The 18,218-nt window shown below is 37.7% G+C and overlaps 1 protein-coding gene and 1 pseudogene across 6 annotated transcripts in view; one reads left to right on the top strand and one right to left on the bottom strand.

Annotated features, from left to right (window-relative positions):
- Positions 1 to 18,218, bottom strand: part of VIPAS39 (VPS33B interacting protein, apical-basolateral polarity regulator, spe-39 homolog) — a 59,127-nt gene that overhangs the window by 31,426 nt on the left and 9,483 nt on the right. The window lies entirely within an intron of this gene.
- Positions 3,336 to 3,966, top strand: LOC143652658 (serine-threonine kinase receptor-associated protein pseudogene; annotated as a pseudogene).

Here is an 18,218-nt window from a genome sequence, read left to right on the forward strand (position 1 = left end):
ATCCACAACAAAACTACTAGAGCTAATAAATGAGTACAGCAAAGTAGCAGGTTACAAGATCAACATTCAAAAATCTGTAGCATTTCTATACACTAGTAATGAACAAGCTGAGGGGGAAATCAAGAAACGAATCCCATTTACAATTGCAACTAAAAGAATAAAATACCTAGGAATAAATTTAACTAAAGAGACAAAAAACCTATATAAAGAAAACTACAAAAAACTGCTAAAGGAAATCACAGAAGACCTAAATAGATGGAAGGGCATACCGTGTTCATGGATTGGAAGACTAAATATAGTTAAAATGTCAATCCTACCTAAATTGATTTACAGATTCAATGCAATACCAATCAAAATCCCAACAACTTATTTTTCAGAAATAGAAAAACCAATAAGCAAATTTATCTGGAAGGGCAGGGTGCCCCGAATTGCTAAAAACATCTTGAGGAAAAAAAACGAAGCTGGAGGTCTCGCGCTGCCTGACTTTAAGGCATATTATGAAGCCACAGTGGTCAAAACAGCATGGTATTGGCATAAAGATAGATATATCGACCAATGGAATCGAATAGAGTGCTCAGATATAGACCCTCTCATCTATGGACATTTGATCTTTGATAAGGCAGTCAAGCCAACTCACCTGGGACAGAGCAGTCTCTTCAATAAATGGTGCCTAGAGAACTGGATATCCATATGCAAAAGAATGAAAGAAGACTCATCTCTCACACCCTATACAAAAGTTAACTCAAAATGGATCAAAGATCTAAACATTAGGTCTAAGACCATAAAACAGTTAGAGGAAAATGTTGGGAGATATCTTATGGATCTTACAATTGGAGGCGGTTTTATGGACCTTAAACCTAAAGCAAGAGCACTGAAGAAGGAAATAAATAAATGGGAACTCCTCAAAATTAAACACTTTTGTGCATCAAAGAACTTCATCAAGAAAGTAGAAAGACAGCCTTCACAATGGGAGACAATATTTGGAAATGATATATCAGATAAAGGTCTAGTATCCAGAATTTATAAAGAGATTGTTCATCTCAACAACAAAAAGACAGCCAACCCAATTACAAAATGGGAAAAAGACTTGAACAGACACCTCTCAGAAGAGGAAATACGGATGGCCAAGAGGCACATGAAGAGATGCTCAATGTCCCTGGCCATTAGAGAAATGCAAATCAAAACCACAATGAGATATCATCTCACACCCACCAGAATGGCCATTATCAACAAAACAGAAAATGACAAGTGCTGGAGAGGATGCGGAGAAAGAGGCACACTTATCCACTGTTGGTGGGAATGTCAAAGGGTGCAACCACTGTGGAAGGCAGTTTGGCGGTTCCTCAAAAAGCTGAATATAGAATTGCCATACGACCCAGCAATACCATTGCTAGGTATCTACTCAAAGGACTTAAGGGCAAAGACACAAACGGACATTTGCACACCAATGTTTATAGCAGCATTATTTACAATTGCAAAGAGATGGAAACAGCCAAAATCTCCATCAACAGAAGAGTGGCTAAACAAACTGTGGTATATACATACGATGGAATATTATGCAGCTTTAAGACAAGATAAACTTATGAACCATGTAATAACATGGATGGACCTAGAGAATATTATGCTGAGTGAATCCAGCCAAAAACTAAAGGACAAATACTGTATGGTCCCACTGATGTGAATGGACATTCGAGAATAAACTTGAAATATGTCATTGGTAATAGAGTTCAGCAGGAGTTAGAAACAGGGTAAGACAATGGGTAATTGAAGCTGAAGGGATACAGACTGTGCAACAGGACTAGATATAAAAACTCAAAAATGGACAGCACAATAATACCTAATTGTAAAGTAATCATGTTAAAACACTGAATGAAGCTGCATCTGAGCTATAGGTTTTTGTTTTGTTTTGTTTTGTTTTGTTTTGATTTTACTATTATTACTTTTATTTTTTTCTCTATATTAACATTCTATATCTTTTTCGGTTATGTTGCTAGTTCTTCTAAACCAATGCAAATGTACTAAGAAATGATGATCATGCATCTATGTGATGATGTTAAGAATTAATGATTGCATGTGTAGAATGGTATGATCTCTAAATGTTGGGTTAATCTCTTTTTTTCCGTTAATTAAAAAAAAAAAAAAAAAGAGAAGGGATAATTGGAGATGAAGGGATACAGACTGTACAACGGGACTGGATATAAAAACTCAGAAATGGACAGCACAATACTACCCAATTGTAATGCAATTATGTTAAAACACTGAATGAAGCTTCATGTGAGGTATAGGTTTTTTGTTTTTGTTTTTTTTGTTTTTTTTTCTTTCTATTATTGTTTTAATTCTTATTCTGTTGTCTTTTTATTTCTTTTTCTAAATCGATGCAAATGTACTAAGAAATGATGAATATGCAACTATGTGATGTTATTAAGAATTACTGATTGTACATGTAGATTGGAATGATTTCTAATTGTTTTGTTAATTCTTTTTTTTTTTTTTTTTTTAAAGGAAAGACAGAGAGAAGGAAGGAAGGATAGAAGGAAGGAAGAGAGGAAGAAAGGGAAACATCTTTTAAACATTTTCTTGTTTTATTGTATTTTTGTTTCTCCATTTTCGTTACATGGGCTGGGGCCGGGAATCGAACCGAGGTCCTCAGGCATAGCAGGCAAGCACTTTGCCCGCTGAGCCACCGCGGCCCGCCTAATTCTTTTTTTAATTAATAAAAAAAAAAATTATCCCAACTCATTCTATGAGGCCAATACCACCCTAATACAAAACCCAGATAAAGATAACAAAAGAAAACTACAGACCAATATCTCCTATGAATATAGATGCAAAAATCCTGAACAAAATCCAACAACACAGGAAAATAATTATATGGCATAATTGAGTGAGATTTACATCCAGTATTCAGGGGTAGTTCAACATAAGAAAATCAACTCATGTAACATACCACATAAACAGAAGGAAAAAAAAAAGTGATTATCTCGATTGATGCAGAAAAGGCATTTGATAGAAAACAGCACCCCTTCTTGATAAAAACACTTACAAAACTAGGTATAGAAGGAAACTTCTTCAACATGATCAAGGGCATATATAAAAACCCCACTGCTGGTCTCCCCTCCCCTACTCTCCTCCCTCAGCGGCTCTCGCTCATCGGTAGTGGACTCCCTAGCCCCTCCTGACCTTCGTGCCACAGGAATGGCCTCCTTTTCCTGTTTCCCGATCCAGCCCCAGTGTCAGGGAGGGGGAACTTGAGGAGTCAGACATGCTGCAGTTGAGGAGAGAAAAGACAACAACGACCCTCAGCTCACCAGCGAGATCACTGGTTTGCCACAGCCATGACAATGAGGCAGACACCACTCACCTGTTTGGGCCACACGAGACTTGTGGTTGATCTGGCCTTCAGTAGTATCATGCCTTATGGCTATTTCTTAACCAGCATTTGCAAAGATGGTAAACCTATGCTACACCAAGGAGATAAAGGACACTGGATTGGGTGCTATTTGGGGTGCAACACTGAATAAGGATGCAACCAAAGCAGCTACAGCAACTGCAGATTTCCCAGTCAAAGGGTAGAATGCTGTCTCAGGGGATGACATAAACACATTGTCAAATCTGTGGATTTCACTCAGGATAGTAATTATTTGTTAACTAGGGGACAGGATAAACTGCTGCGCTTCTATGAATTGAACAAACCTGAATCAGAACCTAAAGAAATCAGTGGTCACACCTGTGGTATTAAAAAGTCTGTGATGTAGTGATGATAAACAGATTCTATCAGCAGATGATAAAACTGTCCACCTTTGGGATCAGGCTACTATGACAGAAGTGAAATCTCTAAATTTTAATATGTATGTTAGTAGTATAGAATATATTCCTGAGGGAGAGATTTTGATAATAACTAATGGACAGTCTATTGCTTTTCACAGTGCGGTAAGTGGTTCTGAAGATGAAACATTGAGATTATGACAAACTGTGGTAGGAAAAACATATGACCTTAGGAAACATGTGCTTCCTAAAGAAGCTAGTGGTGAACTGGCAGAGCCGAAGATCAGTTTTCCAGAGACAACAGAAGAAGATTTACAAGAAATTACTTCGGAGAATTCAGATTCCATCTATAGTTCAATGCCTGAAATTAAGGCCTGACCATCAGGCATATGCCACAGATAGTATAAACATACGGACTAAAACAAGCAAGCAGAGAAATGTATCAGCCTTTCAGAATTACTCTCTGCTCAAGGCAAATATGGGCAGTAAATACTGGAGAATATCAATTAGCTCCAATGCTAGAACTAACAAACATGGTGTTACCTGTAAGTGGAAACTCTTAATAAGAGTATCAAAAGAAGGCAGGTGGAGTAATGCTCTTGTAGTAAACGACCAGCCTACTTACTGTCTTTTTTAATACATATGTGTAAGCCAACATCCAACTTCTCTTATTACAATTAGATTTCTTATAACTGTTTGTTCTAGTTTGCTAGCTGCCGGAATGCAATATTCCAGGAACAGAATGACTTTTGAAAAGGGGAATTTAATGCGTTGCTAGTTTACAGTTCTAAGGCCAAGAAAATGTCCCAATTAAAACAAGTCTATAGAAATGTCCAATCAAAGGCCTTGGTTCAAGAAGGCCGCTGAAGTTCAGGGTCTCTCTCTCAAGTGAGAAGGCACATGGTGAATAGGGTCAGGGGTTCTCTCTCATTTGGAAAGGCATGTGGTGAACACAGTGTCATCTGCTAGCTTTCTCTCCTGGCTTCCTTTCATGAAACTCCCCGAGAGGTGTTTTCCTTCTTTGTTTCCAAAGGTCACCGGCTGGTGGGTTCTCTGCTTCTTGTGGTTATGTTGTTCCACTCTCGCAGAATCTCTCTCTTTTTCCAAAATGTCTCCTCTTTTATAGGATTCCAGTAAACTAATCAAGACCCACCTGAATGGGTGGAGACACGTCTCCATCTAATGCAGTTTAACAACCACTCTCTATTGAGTCACATCTCCAGGGAGATGATCTAATTAGATATTCAAACATACAGTACTGAAAAAGGATTAGAAGAAACAGCTGCCTTTACAAAATGGGATTAAGATTAAAACATGGCTTTTCTAGGGTACATACATCCTTTCAAACCAGCACACTGTTTATGTTTTATGGAAAAATAAATGTAATGACTTATTTTTCCGACTTTTCCCATAGAGCAAAAAGCCTTTTTGTTTTAGTTGTAAAGAAGAGGGAATAGATGATAAAACAATTTTTGGTTTGATTTCTCTTACATTGTATACTGCTTCTGAACATGTAATTGTTTTTAGTTATCTAAATAAAATGCCTCTAAAACAAAACCAAACCAAAAAATCCCATGACTAACATCATATACAATGGTGATAAAAGCTTGCCCCTCTTAGATCAGGACCAAGACAAGGATGCCCACTATCATCAATGCTATTCAACACTGTCCTGGAAGTTCCACTGAGAGAAAGAGAGAGAGAGCGAATCCAAACTGGAGAGAAAGAAGTGAAACTTTTCCCATTTGCACATGACATGATCGTATATACAAAAATCCTGAAAAATGCACAAAGCTACAAGAACTAATAACGAATTCAACAAAGTAGTGGGACAAATGATTAACATGTAAAAAATCAGCAACGGGAAGAAGATGGCGGCTTAGTAAGATGTGCGGGTCTTAGTTCCTCCTCCAGAACAGCTACTAGGGAAGTAGAAACGGTACAGAACAGCTCCTGGAGCCACGACAGACACCAAGAAGACAGCGTACCCCATTATGGAGCGGCTGACTGGCTGGGAGGGCCCGCTGTGGTGGGATCACCAAAGGCGCAAGCTTCGCCGGGCCGGGGCGGCGGGCGGCCGGAGTCCCTACCTCCCTCCTTCCCGGGCTGGCTGGGAGAATTGGATGGGCGATCCCCTCGGGCCACGGCAGCTGGTGCCCGCCCCCCCACACGCGGCCCCTCGGACCAGCTGGGAGAGTTGGATCGGAGATCCCCTGGGCCGTGGAGACCGGCGAAAGGGATCTGTTCCAAACACATGGCTTCCCGGTCTGGCTGGGAGCGGTGGATGGGCACTCCCCGGGCCGCGGGGGCCGGCACCCCCCTGCCACGCTTGGCGTCCCTGGCAGGCTGGGAAATTTGGACGGGTGCTCCCCCAGGCCGCGGAGGTCGGCGACCCTCCCCGCACGCGGATTCCCAGGCCGGCTGGGAGATTAGGATTGGCACTCCCCCAAGCTGCTTCGGCTGATGACCCTCCCCTACATCGAGAGTTTTCCAAATTTAAAGGAGCCACAGTATCTTTTACTGGTGGGACCCACAGACAGACGAGTGCAACGAGTGCCACCTACTGGGCAGGATAAGAAAAACAGAACCCAGAGATTTCACAGGAAAATCTTTCAACCTGCTGGGTTCCACACCCAGGGAAATCTGATTAAATGCCCAGACGCCAGCAGAAGATAACGGATCACACTCGGAAAACTGAAGATATGGCCCAGTCAAAGGAACAAACCAATAGTTCAAATGAGATACAGGAGCTGAGACAACTAATGCTGAACATACGAACAGAAATGGAAAACCTCTTCAAAAACCAAATCAATAAATCGAGGGAGGACATGAAGAAGACATCGGCTGAACAAAAAGAAGAAATAGAAAAACTGAAAAAACAAATCACAGAACTTATGGGAGTGAAGGACAAAGCAGAAAAGATGGAAAAAACAATGGATACCTACAATGGTAGATTTAAAGAGACAGAGGCTAGAATTAGTGAACTGGAGGATGGAACATCTGAATTCCAAAAAGAAACAGAAATTATCCGGAAGAGAATGGAAAAATTCGAACAGGGTATTAGGGAACTCAAGGACAATATGAAGCGCACAAATATACGTGTTGTGGGTGTCCCAGAAGGAGAAGAGAAGGGAAAAGGAGGAGAAAAACTAATGGAAGAAATTATCACTGAAAATTTCCCAACTCTTATGAAAGACCTAAAATTACAGATCCAAGAAGTGCAGCGCACCCCAAAGAGAATAGACCCAAATAGGCATTCTCCAAGACGCTTACTAGTTAGAATGTCAGAGGTCAAAGAGAAAGAGAGGATCTTGAAAGCAGCAAGAGAAAATCAATCCATCACATACAAAGGAAACCCAATAAGACTATGTGTAGATTTCTCAGAAGAAAGCATGGAAGCTAGAAGACAGTGGGATGATATATTTAAATTACTAAAAGAGAAAAACTGTCAGCCAAGAATTCTATATCCAGCAAAACTGTCCTTCAAAAATGAGGGAGAAATTAAAACATTCTCAGACAAAAAGTCACTGAGAGAACTTGTGACCAAGAGACCAGTTCTGCAAGAAATACTAAAGGGAGCACTAGAGTCAGATACAAAAAGACAGAAGAGAGAGGTATGGAGAAGAGTGTAGAAAGAAGGAAAATCAGATATGATATATATAATACAAAAGCCAAAATGGTAGAGGAAAATATTATCCAAACAGTAATAACACTAAATGTTAATGGACTGAATTCCCCAATCAAATGGCACAGACTGGCAGAATGGATTAAAAAACAGGATCCTTCTATATGCTGTCTACAGGAAACACATCTTAGACCCAAAGATAAACATAGGTTGAAAGTGAAAGGTTGGGAAAAGATATTTCATGCAAATAAGAACCAGAAAAGAGCAGGAGTAGCTATACTAATATCCAACAAATTAGACGTCAAATGTAAAACAGTTAAAAGAGACAAAGAAGGACACTATCTACTAATAAAAGGAACAATTCAACAAGAAGACATAACAATCATAAATATTTACCCACCGAATCAGAATGCCCAAAAATACGTGAGGAATACACTGCAAACACTGAAAAGGGAAATAGACACATATAACATAATAGTTGGAGACTTCAATCCACCACTCTCATCAATGGACAGAACATCTAGACAGTGAATCAATAAAGAAATAGAGAATCTGAATATTACTATAAAGGAGCTAGAGTTAACAGACATTTGTAGGACATTACATCCCACAACAGCAGGATACACCTTTTCCTCAAGAGCTCATGGATCATTCTCAAAGATAGACCATATGCTGGGTCACAAAGCAAGTCTTAACAAATTTAAAAAGATTGAAATCATACACAACACTTTCTCGGATCATAAAGGAATGAAGTTGGAAATCAATAATAGGCGGAGTGCCAGAAAATTCACAAATACATGAAGGCTCAACAACACACTCTTAAACAACGAGTGGGTCAAAGAAGAAATTGCAGGAGAAATTAGTAAATACCTAGAGGCGAATGAAAACGAAAACACAACATATCAAAACCTATGGGACGCAGCAAAGGCAGTGCTAAGAGGGAAATTTATGCCCTAAATGCCCATATCAGAAAAGAAGAAAAGGCAAAAATTCAGGAATTAACTGTCCACTTGGAAGAACTGGAGAAAGAACAGAAAACTAATCCCAAAGCAAGCAAAAGGAAAGAAATAACAAACATTAGAGCAGAAATAAATGAAATTGAAAACATGAAAACAATAGAGAAAATCAATAAGACCAGAAGTTGGTTCTATGAGAAAATCAATAAGATTGATGGGCCCTTAGCAAGACCGACAAAAAGAAGAAGAGAGAGGATGCAAATAAATAAGATCAGAAATGGAAGAGGAGACATAACTACTGACTTCACAGAAATAAAGGAGGTAATAACAGGATACTATGAACAACTTTACGCTAATAAATAAAACAATTTAGATGAAATGGACGGGTTCCTGGAAAGACATGAACAACCAACTTTGACTCAAGAAGAAATAGATGACCTCAACAAACCAATCACAAGTAAAGAGATTGAATTAGTCATTCAAAAGCTCCCTAAAAAGAAAAGTCCAGGACCAGACGGCTTCACATGTGAATTCTATCAAACATTCCAGAAAGAATTAGTACCAACTCTCCTCAAACTCTTCAAAATAATCGAAGTGGAGGGAAAACTACCTAATTCATTCTATGAAGCCAACATCACCCTCATACCAAAACCAGGCAAAGATATTACTAAAAAAGAAAACTACAGACCAATCTCTCTAATGAATATAGATGCAAAAATCCTCAACAAAATTCTAGCAAATCGTATCCAACAACACATTAAAAGAATTATACATCATGACCAAGTAGGATTCATCCCTGGTATGCAAGGATGGTTCAACATAAGAAAATCAATTAATGTAATACACCACATCAACAAATCAAAGCAGAAAAATCACATGATCATCTCAATTGATGCAGAGAAGGCATTTGACAAGATTCAACATCCTTTCCTGTTGAAAACACTTCAAAAGATAGGAATACAAGGGAACTTCCTTAAAATGATAGAGGGAATATATGAAAAACCCACAGCTAATATCATCCTCAATGGGGAAAAATTGAAAACTTTCCCCCTAAGATCAGGAACAAGATAAGGATGTCCACTATCACCACTATTATTCAACATTGTGTTGGAAGTTCTAGCCAAAGCAATTAGACAAGAAAAAGAAATACAAGGCATCAAAATTGGAAAGGAAGAAGTAAAACTATCACTGTTTGCAGACGATATGATACTATACGTCGAAAACCCGGAAAAATCCACAACAAAACTACTAGAGCTAATAAATGAGTACAGCAAAGTAGCAGGCTACAAGATCAACATTCAAAAATCTGTAGCTTTTCTATACACTAGTAATGAACAAGCTGAGGGGGAAATCAAGAAACGAATCCCATTTACAATCGCAACTGAAAGAATAAAAATACCTAGGAATAAATTTAACCAAAGAGACAAAAAACCTATATAAAGAAAACTACAAAAAACTGCTAAAAGAAATCACAGAAGACCTAAATAGATGGAAGGGCATACCGTGTTCATGGATTGGAAGACTAAATATAATTAAGATGTCAATCCTACCTAAACTCATCTACAGATTCAATGCAATACCAATCAAAATCCCAACAACTTATTTTTCAGAAATAGAAAAACCAATAAGCAAATTTATCTGGAAGGGCAGGGTGCCCCGAATTGCTAAAAACATCTTGAGGAAAAAAAAACGAAGCTGGAGGTCTTGCACTGCCGGACTTTAAGGCATATTATGAAGCCACAGTGGTCAAAACAGCATGGTATTGGCATAAAGATAGATATATCGACCAATGGAATCGAATAGAGTGCTCAGATATAGACCCTTTCATCTATGGACATTTGGTCTTTGATAAGGCAGTCAAGCCAACTCACCTGGGACAGAACAGTCTCTTCAATAAATGGTGCCTAGAGAACTGGATATCCATATGTAAAAGAATGAAAGAAGACCCGCATCTCACACCCTATACAAAAGTTAACTCAAAATGGATCAAAGATCTAAACATTAGGTCTAAGACCATAAAACAGTTAGAGGAAAATGTTGGGAGATATCTTATGGATCTTACAATTGGAGGCGGTTTTATGGACCTTAAACCTAAAGCAAGAGCACTGAAGAAGGAAATAAATAAATGGGAACTCCTCAAAATTAAACACTTTTGTGCATCAAAGAACTTCATCAAGAAAGTAGAAAGACAGCCTTCACAATGGGAGACAATATTTGGAAATGATATATCAGATAAAGGTCTAGTATCCAGAATTTATAAAGAGATTGTTCATCTCAACAACAAAAAGACAGCCAACCCAATTACAAAATGGGAAAAAGACTTGAACAGACACCTCTCAGAAGAGGAAATACGGATGGCCAAGAGGCACATGAAGAGATGCTCAATGTCCCTGGCCATTAGAGAAATGCAAATCAAAACCACAATGAGATATCATCTCACACCCACCAGAATGGCCATTATCAACAAAACAGAAAATAACAAGTGCTGGAGAAGATGAGGAGAAAGAGGCACACTTATCCACTGTTGGTGGGAATGTCAAATGGTGCAACCACTGTGGAAGGCAGTTTGGCGGTTCCTCAAAAAGCTGAATATAGAATTGCCATACGACCCAGCAATACCATTGCTGGGTATCTACTCAAAGGACTTAAGGGCAAAGACACAAACAGACATTTGCACACCAATGTTTATAGCAGCGTTATTTACAATTGCAAAGAGATGGAAACAGCCAAAATCTCCATCAACAGAAGAATGGCTAAATAAACTGTGGTATATACATACGATGGAATATTATGCAGCTTTAAGACAAGATAAACTTATGAAGCATGTAGTAACATGGATGGACCTAGAGAATATTATGCTGAGTGAGTCCAGCCAAAAACTAAAGGACAAATACTGTATGGTCCCACTGATGTGAACGGACATTCAAGAATAAACTTAAAATATGCCATTGGTAACAGAGTCCAGCAGGAGTTAGAAAAAGGGTAAGATAATGGGTAATTGGAGCGGAAGGGATACAGACTGTGCAACAGGACTAGATATAAAAACTCAAAAATGGACAGCACAATAATATCTAATTGTAAAGTAATCATGTTAAAACACTGAATGAAGCTGCATCTGAGCTATAGGGGTTTTTTTTTGTTTGTTTTTTACTATTATTACCACTTTTATTTCTTTTCTCTATATTAACATTTTATATCTTTTTCTGTTGTGTTGCTAGTTCCTCTAAACCGATGTAAATGTACTAAGAAACGATGATCATGCATCTATGTGATGATGTTAAGAATTACTGAGTGCATATGTAGAACGGTATGATTTCTAAATGTTGTGTTAATTTGTTTTTTTTCTTTCTTTCCGTTAATAAAAAAAAAAAAAAAGAAAGAGGCACACTTATCCACTGTTGATGGGAATGTCAAATGGTGCAACCACTGTGGGAGGCAGTTTGGCGGTTCCTCAAAAAGCTGAATATAGAATTGCCATTGACCCAGTAATACCATTGCTAGGTATATACTCAAAAGACTTAAGGGCAAAGACACAAACGGACATTTGCACACCAATGTTTATACCAGTGTTATTTACAATTCAAAGAGATGGAAACAGCCAAAATGTCCATCAACAGACGAGTGGCTAAACAAACTGTGGTATATACATACGATGGAATATTATGCAGCTTTAAGATAGGATAAACTTATGAAGAATGTAATAACATGGATGGACCTAGAGAACATTATGCTGAGTGAGTCTAGCCAAAAACTAAAGGACAAATACTGTATGGTCCCACTGATGTAAACCGACATTCGAGAATAAACTTGGAATATGTCATTGGTAAAAGAGACCAGCAGTAGTTAAAAACAGGGTAAGATAATGCGTAATTAGAGCTGAAGGGATACAGACTGTGCAACAGGACTAGATACAAAAACTAAAAAATGGACAGCACAATAATACCTAATTGTAATGTAATTATGTTAAAACACTGAATGAAGCTGCATCTGAGGTATAGTTTTTTTTGTTTGTTTGTTTGTGTCTTTTTATTATTACTATTATTTTTATTTTTTTCTCTATATTAACATTCTATATCTTTTTCTGTTGTTTTGCTAGTTCTTTTCCTAAATCGATGCAAATGTTCTAAGAAATGATGATCATGCATCTATGTGATAATGTTAAGAATTACTGATTGCATATGTAGAATGGAATGATTTCTAAATGTTGTGTTAATTTATTTTTTTCTTTAATTAATAAAAAAATCAGCAACGTTTCTATACACTGGTACTAAACAATCTGCAGAGGAAATTTTTAAAAATTCTATTCATAATAGCAACTAAAAAAAAATCAAATATCTAGGAATAAATCTAATCAAGGATGTATTTGTACGGAGAAAACTACAAAACACTTTAAAAGAAAGTGTTAAAAGAAATCAAAGACCCAAATAACTAGGAGGATATTCCATGTTCCATGGATTAGAGGGTTACTTATTGTTGAGATGTCAATTCTACGCAAAGTGATTTCCAGATGCAATGCAATATCTATCAAAATTTCAACAGCTCTCTCTGAAGATACAGAAAAACCATCAACAAATTTAAATAGAAGGAGCCAACACAGTAAGCAAACTCACCACCCTCCCCCGTCTACATGGGACATGACTCCTAGGGGTGTGAACCTTCCTGGGAACATGGGACAGAAATCCTAGAATGAGCTGGGACTCAGCATCAGAGGATTGAGAAAACCCCTAGAATTAGCTGAGACTCAGCATCAAGGGATTGAGAAAACCTTCTCGACCAAAAGGGGGAAGAGTGAAATGAGACAGTGTCAATGGCTGAGAGAGTCCAAACAGAATCGAGAGATTATCCTGGAGATTATTCTTACTCATTAAATAGGTATCACCTTGTTTGTTAAGATGTTATGGAGAGGCTGGAGGGAACTGCCTGAGAATGTGGAGCTGTGTTCCAGTAGCCATGTTTCTTGAAGATGATTGTATAATGATATAGCTTTCACAATGTGACCGTGTGATTGTGAAAACCTTGTCTGATGCTCCTTTATCTACCTTGTCAACAGACGAGTAGAACATATGGAATAAAAATAAATAACAGGGGAACAAATGTTAAAATAAATTTAGTTTGAAATGCTAGTGATCAACGAAAGGGAGGGGTTAGGGGTAAAAAAAAAAGAAAATTTAAATGGAAAGGTAAGAGACCCCAAATATTCAAAACCATTTTGAAAAAAGAGGACCAAAGTTGGAAGACTCATACTTCCTGATCTGATAAATTATTACAAAGCTATAGTAATCAAAGAAGCATGGTACTGGTACAAGGACAGACTAATGAATTTAAAATGAAAGTACAGAAATAAACTCTCACATCTATGACCAATTGATTTTTGAAAAGAGGAGCAAGTTCACTTAATTGGGAAAGAAAAGTCTCTCCAACAAACGATGCTAGGACAAATGGATGTAAATATGCAATGAAAGTGAACCCCTACCTCACACCATAAACAAAAATCAACTCAAAATTGACTAAATAAGACCTAAATATAAGAACTAGAAATATAAAACTCTTAGATGAAAACATAGGGAAGCATCTTCAGGATCCTGTGTTAGGTAACAGTTTCTTAGACTTCTCACTCAAAGCACAAGCAACAAAAGAAAAAAATAGAGAAATGGGACCTCATCAAAATTAAAAACTTTTGTGTATCAAAGAACTACATCATGAAAGCAAAAAGAGAACCTACAGAATGGGGGAAAATATTGGAAAGCAAATATCCAATAAGAGCTTTAATATCTAGAATATATAAAGAAATTCTACAACTCAACAACAAAAAAGACAACCAACTAAAAAATGAGCAATATATTTTTATTTAACTAGCTGGATTTCAAGGCCTATTAGCAAGTCAATTAAAATTTTTAAATAAACAAAAATGGGTAAAAAGAACTTGAATAAAGATTTCTCCAATGATATACAAATGGCCAAAAAGCACATCATCAGCCATTAGGGAAATGAAAATCAAAACCACAATTAATTACCATTTCATACCCACTAGAATAGTTACTATTTAAAAAATACAGACTATTACCAGTGTGGTGGGAATGTAAAATGGTGCAGCTGCTGTGGAAGACAGTTTAGCAGTTCCTTATAAATGTAAACACAGAACTACCACATGACCTAGAAATCCCACTTCTAGATACAGATTGAAAAGATGTACTCAAGGGGCGGGCCGCGGTGGCTCAGCGGGCAAAGTGCTTGCCTGCTATGCCGGAGGACCTCGGTTCGATTCCCGGCCCCAGCCCATGTAACAAATACGGAGAAACAGAATACAATAAAAAAAACAAGAAAATGTTTCCCTTTCTTCCTTCCTTCCTTCTCTCTGTCTTTCCTTTAAAAAAAAAAAAAAAAAAAAAAAAAAAAAAAAAAAAGAAAAGATGTACTCAAGCAGATATTTGCACACTGATGCTCATGGTGGCATTATTCACAACTGTCGAAAGATGGCAGGAACAAAGTGTCCAGCAACCAATAAATGGATAAATAAAATGTGGTTTATGAATACACAAAATGGAATGTTATTCAGCCACAAAAAGGAATGAAAATATGATACATGTGACAATACGGATGAACTCTGAAGACATCATGTTGAGTTAAATAAGCCGGACACAAAAGTTCAAATATTGTATGATTTCACTTATATAAAGTAATCAGAATAAGCAAATTCATAGAGTCAGAAACTTGAATACAGATTACTAGGGGGAGGAAACAGAGAATGAGAAATTAATGTTTAAATTGTACAGAGCTTTAGACACAGTATGTAGGCAAGGAAAAAAATAGGAAGTAAAAATTCTTTCTGTTTGCTGATGACACAATCATATATGTAGGAAACCATAAAGAATACACACACAAATTATTAAAGCTAATAAATGAATTCAGCAAAATTTCAGGAGACAAAATCAGTACTCAAAAGTCACTTGTATTTCTATACGCCAGAACAGAACAATCAGAAAAAGAAATTGAGAAAATAACTTTATTTACAATAGCATTAAAAGAATAAAATACTTAGGAATAAATCTAACCAAGTAGGTGAAAGACTTATACGCTTAAAACCACAAATAATTGCTGAAAGAAATAAAATAAGACCTACATAAATCGAAAGACAGCCCATGTTCATGGATTAGAAGATTTGATATTAAGATCACAATAATGCCCAAAGCAATCTAGGGATCAATGCAATCCTTAGCAAAATCCTAATGGTTGTTTTTGCTGAAAGAGAAAAACCCATTCTAAAATTCATATGCAATTTCAAGGACCCCCAAATAGCTAAAAGAATCTTGAAGAATAAAGTTAGAGAACTCCCATTTCCCCAAAAGGTCAAATATTATACAATTTCATTTATATGAAGTAACTAGAACAAAGTAAATGCATAGAAACAGAAAATAGATGAGAAGTTATCAGGGACTAGATTGAGGGGGTAGGGCTGGGGATAGATGGTAACAGAATGTGTTTTTGTTTGAGATGATGAAATAATTCTGGAAATAGATAATGGTGATAGTTACACCACATTGTGAATGTACTTACTGGCACTGAATGATACTTAAAAATGGCAAAATGGTAAATTTTGTTATGTATATTCTAGAAAAATGAATTTTTTTAAAAGATATGTATTCCCATATGCTTTTCTATGCAAAAATAATCTTTAGATAAACACACAGGAAGTAAATAACACTGAGTTTTTTTGGAGGGCAGGGACTGAGAACTGCATAGATACTTGACAGTGCGAGACAAACTTTTCAATGTATGCCTTTGATACTTTCTGAATTTTAAACCATGTGGCAGTATATTCTATTTTTAAAAAAGCTTATAAACAAATTGTTTAAAAATCATATGGAGAGCACTATCAAGATGGCAGCTTAGTGAGGAGTGGGATTTATTTCGTCCTCCAGAGCAACGGGAACAGTACAGAATAACTGCTGGGGCCATGTCAGTGACTGGACACACAGTGTACACCAGTCTGGACAAGCTCACTCAGAACCATGAGTTACCCAAGCTGTGGTGCTGGCACCCCTCCCCCCACAGGTTGGTTCCGAGAGGAGAAAGGAAAGAAACTTTACCAGCAGCACAGGCTGAGTGCAACCAAGCTCCAATTGTGGAATTAATTTACTAATTCAGACTATTAAAAATAGGCTCCCAGCTCAGCTAAACCTGGAGTAAAAGCTGAGGTTGCTGGTTTTTGCCCCAGCACACAGGAGGCAGGGCTGACAGAAAAAGAAAAAAGAAAGAGAAACAACAGAGGTTTTTTGGATCGGATAGCACATAATATCTGAAAGGGTCTGGGCCCTGAAGGAAAGGAGGGGGCACAAAGGACCTGGAGATACAGACAGCAATGTACCAACTTAAGCTCTTGATTAGCAAACGGGGGTCTTGCTCTAAAAAGGATTTTTCTTTTTCTTTTTTGTGGCTGTGTTTCTATGGCTTGACTACTCTTTGGATACAGCTGTAGGGCTTCTCAGCTCCAAATGCCTCAGGCATGGGCAGAATTAAGCTTATTTGAGAGTTTGTCTGGAGCCTGTGCCTTCTCCAGGAGAGGGGTGGGGGGCCCAGATCAAGTGGAATCCCTCCCTCAAGGAATTCAGACCCCAGGGTCTGGTAAAGTGAAGTCATTAAAGCCAGCCTACAACCTCTCTTCTCTCTCAACCACACCGCCAGCAGAGAGAGTCTCAGGAGAAGTTAAAGGTACCACATCACCTCATGCTGGTGGGACTTGCAGGCAGACAAGCACCACATACTGGGCAGGACAGGAAAAACACAGAGTCCAGAGGCTTCATAGGAAGTCTTTCAACCTGCTGGGTCTCACCCTCAGGAAAATCTGATGCAGAAGACTCTTTCCTCCTGATAGGAGGCCAGTTTGGTCTGGGAAAACCTGGCTGCGGTCTATAATACCTAAGAAGACTCTCCTAAGAGGGAAAAAAAAGGCACCATACAGGCAGGGCAAGAAACAAGAATGCAAGAACTGAAAAATTCTGATCTGTTAAACAAAACCTAAGCTAGAAGTCTAGAATAAGCTGAATTGAATTTCAAAGAACAGACAGGCAACAAAGTCATCCAGCAAGAAAATCCTAGGTATAAAAAATGGAAAACAATCTCCAGAATAAACTAAAAGGAAATTAAATGCCTAGATGCCAGCAAAAATATAACAAATCATACTAGGAAAACTGAAGATATGGCCCAGTCAAAGGAACAAACCAAAATTCAAATGAGATACAGGAGTTGAAACAATTAATTCAGAATGTTCCTACAGACATGGAAAACCTCATCAAAAATCAAATCAATGAATTGAGAGAGGTTATAAAAAAGGCAAGGGACAAACAAAAAGAAATCGAAAGTATGAAAAAATAAATCACAGAACTTATGGGAATGAAAGACACAGTAGAAGAGATGAAAAAACAATGGAAACTTACAATGTTAGATATCAAGAGGCAGAAGATAGGATTAGTGAACTGGAGGACAAGACATCTGAAATCCAACAAGCAAAAGAAAATATAGGGAAAAGAATGGAAAAATATGAGTAGGGACTCAGGGAACTGAATGATAACATGAAGCACACAAATAGATGTGTTGTGGGTCTCTCCCAGGAGAAGAGAAGGGAAAAGGAGAAGAAAAACGAATGGAGGAAATTATCACTGAAAATTTCCCAACTCTTATGAAAGACTTAAAATTACAGATCCAAGAATTGCAGCATACCCCAAACAAAATAGATCCAAATAGACATACTCCAAGGCACTAACTAATCAGAATGTCAGATGTCAAAGAAAAAGAGAGAATTTTGAAAGCAGCAACAGAAAAGCAATCCATCACATACAAGGGAAGCCAATAAAATGATAAGTAGATTTCTCCGC

This window comes from Tamandua tetradactyla, chromosome 12 (assembly GCF_023851605.1).
Source record: "Tamandua tetradactyla isolate mTamTet1 chromosome 12, mTamTet1.pri, whole genome shotgun sequence".
NCBI lineage: Eukaryota > Metazoa > Chordata > Mammalia > Pilosa > Myrmecophagidae > Tamandua > Tamandua tetradactyla.